This window comes from Mirounga leonina, unplaced genomic scaffold, assembly GCF_011800145.1.
Source record: "Mirounga leonina isolate KUSES-001 unplaced genomic scaffold, KU_Mleo_1.0 Mir_173, whole genome shotgun sequence".
In the NCBI taxonomy this organism is placed as follows: domain Eukaryota; kingdom Metazoa; phylum Chordata; class Mammalia; order Carnivora; family Phocidae; genus Mirounga; species Mirounga leonina.
The window spans coordinates 19,590,514-19,599,951 of record NW_023270447.1 but is presented as its reverse complement, the minus strand read 5'-3'; the positions used below and the strand labels follow the sequence as shown (position 1 = coordinate 19,599,951).

General features: G+C 41.3%; 1 pseudogene; it reads left to right on the top strand.

Moving 5' to 3' along the window:
- Positions 1-772: 772 nt before the first annotated feature.
- LOC118020409 lies at positions 773-8,788 on the top strand (annotated as a pseudogene).
- The last annotated feature ends 650 nt before the right edge of the window (positions 8,789-9,438 follow it).

Sequence of the window (9,438 nt, the reverse complement as noted above, 5' to 3'; positions counted from 1 at the left end):
CATTTTATGAGACCAGCATTATCCTACTACCAAAACCAGACAAACATACCACAAGGGAAGAAAATTGTAGGCCGATATCCCTGATGAACATATATACAGATAATCCTCAATAAAATATTAGCAAACCAAATTCAACAATACCTTAAAAGGATCAAATGCCATGATAAAGTAGGATATATTCTAGGGATTCAAAAATGGTTCAAGATCTACAAATCAATCAATGTGATACACAACATTAACAAAATGAAGGTAAGGTAAGAAGAATCATATAACCATTTCAATAGATGCAGAAAAGGCATTTGATGAACATCCGTTTATGATAAAAACTCTCAACAAAGTGGGTATTGAGGAAATATCCCTTAACATAATAAAGGCCATATATAACAAGCCCACAGCTAACATTATACTCAATGAGGAAAAGCTGAAAGCTTTTCCTTGAAGATTAGAAACAAGACCAGAATGCCCGATTTTACCACTTTCATTTAATATGGTATTGGAAGTCCTAGCCAGAGCAGTTAGGCAAGAATAAGAAATAAAAGGCATCCCAACTGGAAAGGAGGAAGTAAAACTGTCACTATTTGCAGATGACATGATACTATATTTAGAAAACCCTAAAGACTCCACCCAAAAACTGTGAAAACTAATAAATGAATTTGGTAAAGTTGCAGGATACAAAACCAATATATAGAAATCTGTTGCATTTCTACCCACTAATAATGAACTATCAGAAAGACAAATTAAGAAAATCCCATTTACAGTTTCATCAAAGAGAATGAAATATTGTTCCATCAGATGGGCCAGAGACACTTCTGGAAGCAACAGAACAGTGACTTCCCAAGGAGAACCCCAAGTCCAGTTCAAACTTGTATTGGTTAGCAATGGTGGTACTGGAAAAACTACATTTGTGAAATGTCATCTGACTGGTGAACGTGAGAAGTACATAGCTACCTTGGGTTTTGAGGTCCATCCCCTTGTGTTCCATACCAACAGAGGACCTATTAAGTTCAATGTATGGGAAACAGCTGGTCAGGAGAAATTTGGTGGGCTGAGAGATGGCTATCACATCCCGGCCCAGTGTACCATTACAACGTTTGATGTACCATCAAGGGTTACTTACAAGAATGTGCATCACCAGCATAGAGATCTGGCTCAAGTATGTGAGAACAACCCCACTGTGCTGTGTGGCAACAAAGTGGACATTAAGGACAGGAAAATTAAGACAAAATCTCTTGTCTTCCGCTGAAAGAAGAACCTTCAGTACTATGACATTTCTGCCAAAAGTAACTACAACTTTGAAGAGCCCTTCCTGTGGCTTGCTAGAAAACTAATTGGAGATGCTAACCTGGAGTTTGTCGCCATGCCTTCTCCTGCCCCACCGGAGGTTGTTGTGGGCCCAGCTTTGGCAGCACAGAGTATGAGCAGGATCTAGAGGTCGCTTAGACAACTGCTCTTCCAGATGAGGATGATGACCTGCGAGAAAGTGCAGCTAGAGCCCAGCATCAGAAGTTGGGTTTTATAGGAAACTGTCCCGTGGTGTCAGTGTTGCAATGGGTTTGCCACTTTATTTTATAGCTGAGCAGACATGTGTCTGGTCTTTGGGATGCTGAAAGAGATGAATGGGCTTCGGAGTGAATGTAGCAGTTGGAAAAGTACTTTCCTTTTTTGGACCTGCATATTTAGCTGTTTTGGAATGCAGTTGGAATGCACCCCCACTGTGCTTTGAAGCATTGTCTACAATAGCCAAAACATGGAGACAACCTAAGTGTTTATTGATGGATGAAGGGATTAAGAAAATGTGGCCTATATACATCATGGAATATTATTCAGCTGTAAAAAAGAATGAAATCTTGCCATTTGTGGATGGAACTTGAGGACATTATGCTAAATGAAATAAGTCAGACAGAAAAAGACAAATACTATATGATCTCAGTTAGATGTAGAATCTAATAAAATGCCACAAACAAACACAAATCCAAGCTCATAAATATAGAGAACAGATTGTGGTTGCCGAAGGTGAGAGGTGTCTGATAGGCAAAATGGGTAAACGGAGTGAAAAGGTACAAACTTTCAGTTATAAAATAAATACGTCCCGGGGAGATAATGTACAGCATGGTAACCATAGTGAATACTACTCTACTGCAAGTTCCTAAGAGAGTAAATCTTAAAATTTCTCATCGCAAGGAAAAAAGGTCTGTAACTATGTGTGGTGATGGATGTTGACTTACTTGTGATTGTTCGCAGTATAGACAAATAGCGAGTCATGTTGCACACCTGAATCTAATGTTAACAAAACAAAACCCCTACAATTCGCATTAGCCTATTAAAGCTCTGAGGAGTTCTTTAGTGATGGAATCTGTCTGATTTTGCTTAAAAGAACATTTTCAAAATGTATTTTGTCATGAGATAGTGGGTTAGTTGTATCCCTCTGAAGGATATGTTGAAGTTCTGACCCCCAGTACCTTATTTGGAAATAAGGTTTTGCAGATGTAATCAAGTTAAGATGAGGCGTTGCTGTATTGGGGTGGGTGCTATATCCAGTGAATGGTGTCTTTATAAGAGTAAGAAGAGGGAGGCGTCAAGAAAGACACACACAGAGAAGAAGGCTGTGTGATGACAGAGGCAGAGATTGGGGTGACCCAGCTACAAGCCTAGGGAAGCTGAGAATTATTGGCAACCACTAGAAGCTTGGAAGAGGCAAGGAAGGATTCTTTCCTAAGCCTTCAGAGGGACCATGGTCTTGCCAATACCTTAATTTTGGACTTCTAGCCTCCAGAACTGTGAAAGGATAAACTGTTTTAAGCCATCCAGTTTGTGGTAATTTATTATTGCCCCCCTAGGAAACTAATAATGTGCGAATCTTTAAAACAAATAACACTAAGAGTCACTAGATTGGAAAATAGTGGCTTAGAACATACATGGAGGTGCCAGTGGTATGCACATGTGCAGGGGTCAAACAGGCTTTGGAAATTGGGTATAAATTTCAAGAGAGGATCAGGATAGATGAGACACATTTGCGAGTAAAGTGTACAGTGGGAAGTTTAAGCCTAGGGAATGCATGGAGTTGCTCAGGAAGAGCATTTAAACAAAAAACCCTGGGAGAATAGCTGTAATTGAAGGAAAATTGAAAAAGAGCAAGAGAATGGGCATTTAGGAGCCATAACAGAAGAAATATAAAGTGAAAAGAGACATGCATCCCTATGTTTATTGCAGCATTATTTACAATAGCCAAATATGGAAGCAACCCAAACGTCCATCGATAGGTGAATGGATACAGAAGATGGTTAACAGAGAGGAAATGGCAGGGGGATGGATGAAATAGATAAAGGGGATTAAAAGCACACTTATCTCAATGAGCACTGAGTAATGTATAGAATTGCTGAATCAAATTGTACACCTAAAACTAATATAACCTGTATGTTAATTATACTTCAATCATAAAAAGGGAAATTGTGATAATAGGAAAAAAAAGACAGGAAGAAAGCCTTTTAATTTAGCAATTAGGAAGTCAGTAGTGATCTTTGAGAAAACAGTCTGATCAACTAGAGGTAGAAGCAAGCTTGCCATGGATTGAGGAATGAATGAGAGGGCCTTCAGTTAAAGAATCAAGGTAAAAGCATTTTGTTACCAAGCCTCCTTGAAACCTTGAAAAAGGTTTTGGAAAAATATTTTCTGGAAAAAATGAAAAAAAAGGGAAGACAAAAACGCCAAATTTGATGAAATAGAGAAACTTCACTATGAACAAAATCTGGCCAATTCTGAGAAATTGAGACTAACACTAAGTAAGGGTGGAGACTGAGAACCCAGAAACTGCCTCAGGTTTTAGCAGAGTCAGAATTTTCAAAAAGTACATGTTACAGTCTTCAGGTCCAAAGGATCCTTCATTCAGTTTCCTGGGATCTAGAGAAATGTGGCCAGAGAAGTGGGCATGTCCATACGCAGACCCAGTTGTCAACCGCGGGAGTGGGTGGGGCGGGGCTGAAGGGGAGCCACGTGGAGGCTCCCCCTGTATCATGTGCAGGACACGCTAGCCTCCTAGCTAACGGGGTGTGCAGTAGGAGGATGGAGGAGAGACGAAACTGTGCTTGCCAGATCGCAACACAAATCAACATCCTAACTGAAGAGAAAGGAGGAGAAATGTGCATTCAGGGCCGAGGGCACGATTGGTGAGGAGGTTTTTGAGATAATACACTACATGTAAAGCTCTGGGTGGCCCTTCTTCACAGAAGTCTTCAAGCAAATGATGGCCTCAGATAGAATTACCCTAAGAAATGTGAATAACTACCAGAAAGGAACACATTAGGCCATATGCATGTGAATAAGAGGAAAGAGTAAGCACAAGTCAGATAACATTTGTTCTATGAATTTGACAAGGAATTTTAAAGTTACTATAGATAGCATCATCTCTTGGGGAGGAGGAGGTGCACACACACACAAAATGATTGAAAAGGAGATGAAAAGACAATAGAAGAAAATAAAAAAAAAACAAATTGGTAGAGCTCAGTAAAAAATAAATGATGAGGGAACATAAAATCAATGCAGAAATAAAAATCTCATTAAACAAACAAACAAAAAGCAGAATAAACAGAATTGAAAACAGTGATATGGGGTGATTAGGAAATGGTGAAGCAAAGCCTGGTCCCCCTTCTAGGTATCTCTTATTGAAGTGCTTCCCATTTCTCCTAAGTCTTGTCTTGATGGTATGTTCTATTAATTAGTAACAGGGGAGCTGGGATTTGGATCCAGAGCAGTGGAATGAATTCTGCGATCCCTTTCATTCCTCCTTTAGGTACTGAGTTATTTTTTGCAATGTCTGTATCTTTTCAAGAGTTCCCTTAACAATTCTCATAAGCACATTTTCCGTGGCACAGAAATATTGATGGTGTAAGCTGGTGAAGTGAGAACATATGGCCAAAGACTCCATGCCAGTTGTGTTCCCATTAAGAGCCACACAGACAGTAAGAGAGGTGTCTAGAATCCTATGGAATAAAGCATAAATGGTATCTGCCCCCAAAGCTATTTTAATTGGTTAGACCCCAGCTTTATAATTCCCCTTAAACTCAGGGCCTTCAAGTGGTTCTCATGCTCCGCAGAGGTGAGAATGTCTCTGAACCATTGGCTTCAAGCTACTGGCTTTGAGTTGAATGGGCTGGAAGAGTCTCTGACAACAAATTTCAGTGGAGAAGCCCATCTCAGAGGGCAGACCCTAAATTCTCTCGGTGCTCTTTCCCAAGGAAGTGCCTCTGTCCAATGAACAACTGCGCATCTTTGATTTGGGTTTTCTTTAAAGAACTTGATACCAGTGGCTGGTGGATGTGTATGTGTGAATTCTGCTCAGTCCATCCAATAATGCAACTCATGCCAAAGGTTTGATACACAAGTCCTAATTCCCCGGAAAAATGTGATTTTATGTTTGGGTTGTTTTCTTGATCTCTTGAGCATCACGAAGCTACAGTTGGCCCTGCCTGATAACACTCTGCACACTAGTTGGGGCTGGGAAACCTGATGTTAGGGGCTGAAACAGGTCTCAGGCTTCCTTTGAACCCTGTTGGCTAACGTGTGTGCGTGTATGTGTTTAGCTCCCTAGAAGTACAAAAGAGTCAAGAAAGCTCTCCCCACAGGAAGCTCTATTAGAAAGAAAATGAAAACCCTGTAGGGCCCCACATGTGTACCACAGGCAGGCCTCACACTAGAACAGAAGAAACCCCGGGGCAATTTTCGTCATCTTAACGAATGGCACCACCACCCACCCAGGCAGAAACTTATAATTATCCCTGATTTTGCTCTTGCCTTCATTTTCCACATCTAATTTCCAAGCAAGTCCTTTTGATTTTAATCTCAGAAAGGTGCTTTGAGTCTGTCTAGTTGTCTCCATTTTACTTCTACACTTGTGCCACGCTCTCCTGAGCTCCTATTTGGACTGTTACAACAGCTTCCTGTCTCCCCACAGCCAAGCATTTCCTCCCGCAGTCCATTCTCTGCATCGTAGCCAGTGCCATATAAAACACAGACCAGGTCACGTCACTCTTCTCTTTAAATCTCCAGCAGCTTCCAATTTACCTCAGAATAAGTTTCCTTTCGAGGCCAGGAATACACCAAGCCCTTTCATCCCTCAGAGACTTGGTGTGGGCTGTCTCCTTCTCCTGAAAATGTTCTTTCCCCAGGACTACAGCAATGGACTACAGCCTCTCATTTTTCAGGGCTCAACTTAACTGTCACCTGTTCAGGACAGCTTTCCTTCCTGCAAGTTGGTGTGTCTCATTCATTCTATTCTCCACCTCTGTCTCCTACTTGTCTTTCTTACATCTTAACAATATCTGTAATTATTTTAGTTTATTACTTTCTTCTCTCTCCCTGGAGTAGGAGCACCTCAAGAGCAAGTACACACTCTGTCTTGCTCTATTCACCAAGGTATCCCAGGACTTCGCACCCTCAACAAATAATGGGCAGACAACACATAATTGAATAAATGAATAAAGAGATGACTCCATTCTTGCAGACCATATATGAATTCAGAACCCTTAATTGGTGCACACCCACATGTTCTGCTCCCTTTCCTTTCAGAGTTTTAAACAAAGACATCATATTTGGGGATGTTGAATTTTCAGAATCCTTTGAACTGGAATTTCTCAAATAAATGTCAACAGGTTTCCAAAAGTTGAAATCTGTTATGAGCTGAGGAACTCTGCAAAGGCATAGACTGCAAGGTGACCCATTCTCCGTGAGTGTGCATTGCTGATGGACCTTCAGAACAATCTCACCATAAAGCAGGTCAACCACAGACCTCAACAAAGCCCTAATCATTTCTGGCCACATGGTGGTTTGAATGAGCCATTGGAATTTGGCAAATAAACATAAAATAGGTGTTGATGAGGACTTTATAAGCAACATACAGCAATTTAAAAAATGACCTACCTGTGGTTTATAACAAAGAAAATCATAAGGTATGCCTATTTTAAGCATCTCTTCCAGTGGGAGAGGATATTCTGGAGGAAGGATGGGAATAGAAAATTTGAATTAGATTATGCAAAAAAAAAAGTTAGTTTGGAAGAGTACACTTGCTTTTAGGTCTGTTTGGCAGGGTGAGTTTTTCTTGTCCTCCTTTATCACTTCTCTTTACTCCTAGTAAGAAAGAAAATTTTTAGCTTAATGACACATGACCTAGTTAAGCCAGTATAGATGGCAGTAAGAAACCATCTGTACCGCCAAGAGGAAGTCTTGTTTGTCTTGCAGTGGTTTTACATAGAAGTGGAAAGATCACAGACAATGCCTATGGAGAACTTAAGGAGTTTTTGTCTGAGAATCCTCTCTAAAACTTCTCCCTCTGTAGAATGGAAGCAAGAATCATGATCTCTGTAGTCCAGACCAAGTGGGGCAAGCCTGGACAGCACTGGCACCCTGGAGAGGGTGGAAGATCTGAAGATGGGAGAAGCTGGGAAAAATTGGAGGAAGAACAGATTCTTAGAGGTCATCCACCCTGTGTTCAAAGTGAAAGGTGGCCCCATCTGATCAATAAAGAAATGGCCATCTTTCATCTTTCAGATTTCAGGGGAGCTTGGATCAGCTCATAGTAGGATATTTTCCTCCAGGCAGAGGACTATGCCTGCACTGCAGGCCCTCCTAGATATTTTTGTGGGGTGGAGGGAGAGGAGGTTGAATTTCATAGAAGTTTTATCTAGAATCTCATTAGCAGGAAGGCTACCTCTGCCTAAAATATTCTCCTCCAAATTGACCTTTAGAAACTGCAGGCCTCAGCTGTTTCCTCCAGGGTCTTTGAGGTTCCTTCCCCCACTATGTATGTAGGTGATGCCATTTTATCTTGTTTCTTTCCATCTTCTTAAAGTTGATTTAAGGTCTTTTTTATGTTTGGTGGGAAAATACGAAGATTCTGGCAGGATGCACTTAAACATAATGTAGCTAATAAGTCTACTCTTTAATTGTAGCTGTTAATGCAAAATTTGATGATATTTCAGCTGGTATGATTAGCAATTAATCATTTTTTATCATGGTGATACTGCATTTACTGCCTTTCTGCTTTGACGATGTCAGCAGTCTCCTCTATTTATTTAGAATTTTATGTGTTGGGGACTTTGGCTTTAGAATTCCAGGGTTTTGAGGCCACGAATGTTTAAAGAAAATTATTTACATTTCTGCAGACTGCAGTTGATTCCTGGTTCTTTTAGTTCTTGGGCTGTTTTGCACAGGTCAAGGGGAAGAGTTTTGAGAATGTCCGAGCCTTCAGCCCAGGTCCATTAGCAGCGTAACCTTGGGCAAGTCATTAACCTAACTGCTTCAGCTTCTTCATCTGGCAACTGGGGAGAATAATATCTGATCACTGTCTCCTGGGGGTGGTAATGAGCCTCAGGTGAGAGGTGCGTGGAAGTGGCTCGAAAACCCATAAACTGTTAAGTGAATTCAGATTGCTTTCATGACATTTGCTGCCGTCCTCCTCCTCCTAGTTCTCTGAATTAACTCCGTATGGAGGTTTGGGAATGTCGGCGGTGATTATCCGGGGTTTCAGTTACCTACGGTCAACCGTGGTCCAGAAGCAGAGGGTCCTCCTTATGACGTCTGGTCAGGTGAGTAGCTGGCCAACACTACGTCACATGCCTGCGTCCTTCCCCTCCCTCTTCTCTCCTCATGCAGGCATTTTATCCTCTCACATCGTCACAAGAATGAGGGTGAGTACAGTATGATATTTTGAGAGAGACCATATTCACACAACTTTTATTGGAGCATCTTGTTATAATTGTTCTGGTTTTAGTTATTGTTAATCTCTTAGTGGGCCTAACTTACAAATTAAACTTTATCATAAGTATGCATGTATAAGAACAAACACAGTATATATGTTGTGTTCAGTACTCTCCACAGTTTCAGGCCTCCACTGGGGGTCTTGGAGCGTATCCCCATGGATAAGGGTTGGGGGGGCGGTTAGGCCAAATAACAAATTTGGTTTGTTTGTCAAAATTCCCCACCATGAGATTTCCTGACGCTCTGAGCATCCCCAGGCCTTTTAAATCTGGATTTGATTCACAAGCAACATTTGAGAAAAACGGTTGTGTAAAGGAAGATAATCCTATCATGAAACATAAAGTGACTCTACCTTGACATCTGTGGGTGACAAGGCATTGTCACATTGATTACCTAATTTCACTTTTTGGGGGAAAGATAGAACAGGTGATATTAAAAAAAGATTTTATTTATTTGAGAGAGCGAAAACATGAGCAGGGTGGGGGTGTGGGGAGGGGCAGAGGGAGAGGGAGCATCCCCGCTGGGCAGGGAGTCCAACTCGGGGTTCCATCGCAGAACCCCGAGATCGTGACTTGAGCCAAAGGCAGACGCTTAAGCAACTGAGCCACCCAGGTGCCCCTAGAACAGGTGATATTAAGCCACTTTGATGTAAGAGAAAGCTTAGGCACGAGGAAGCTAAATAAAAGGTTC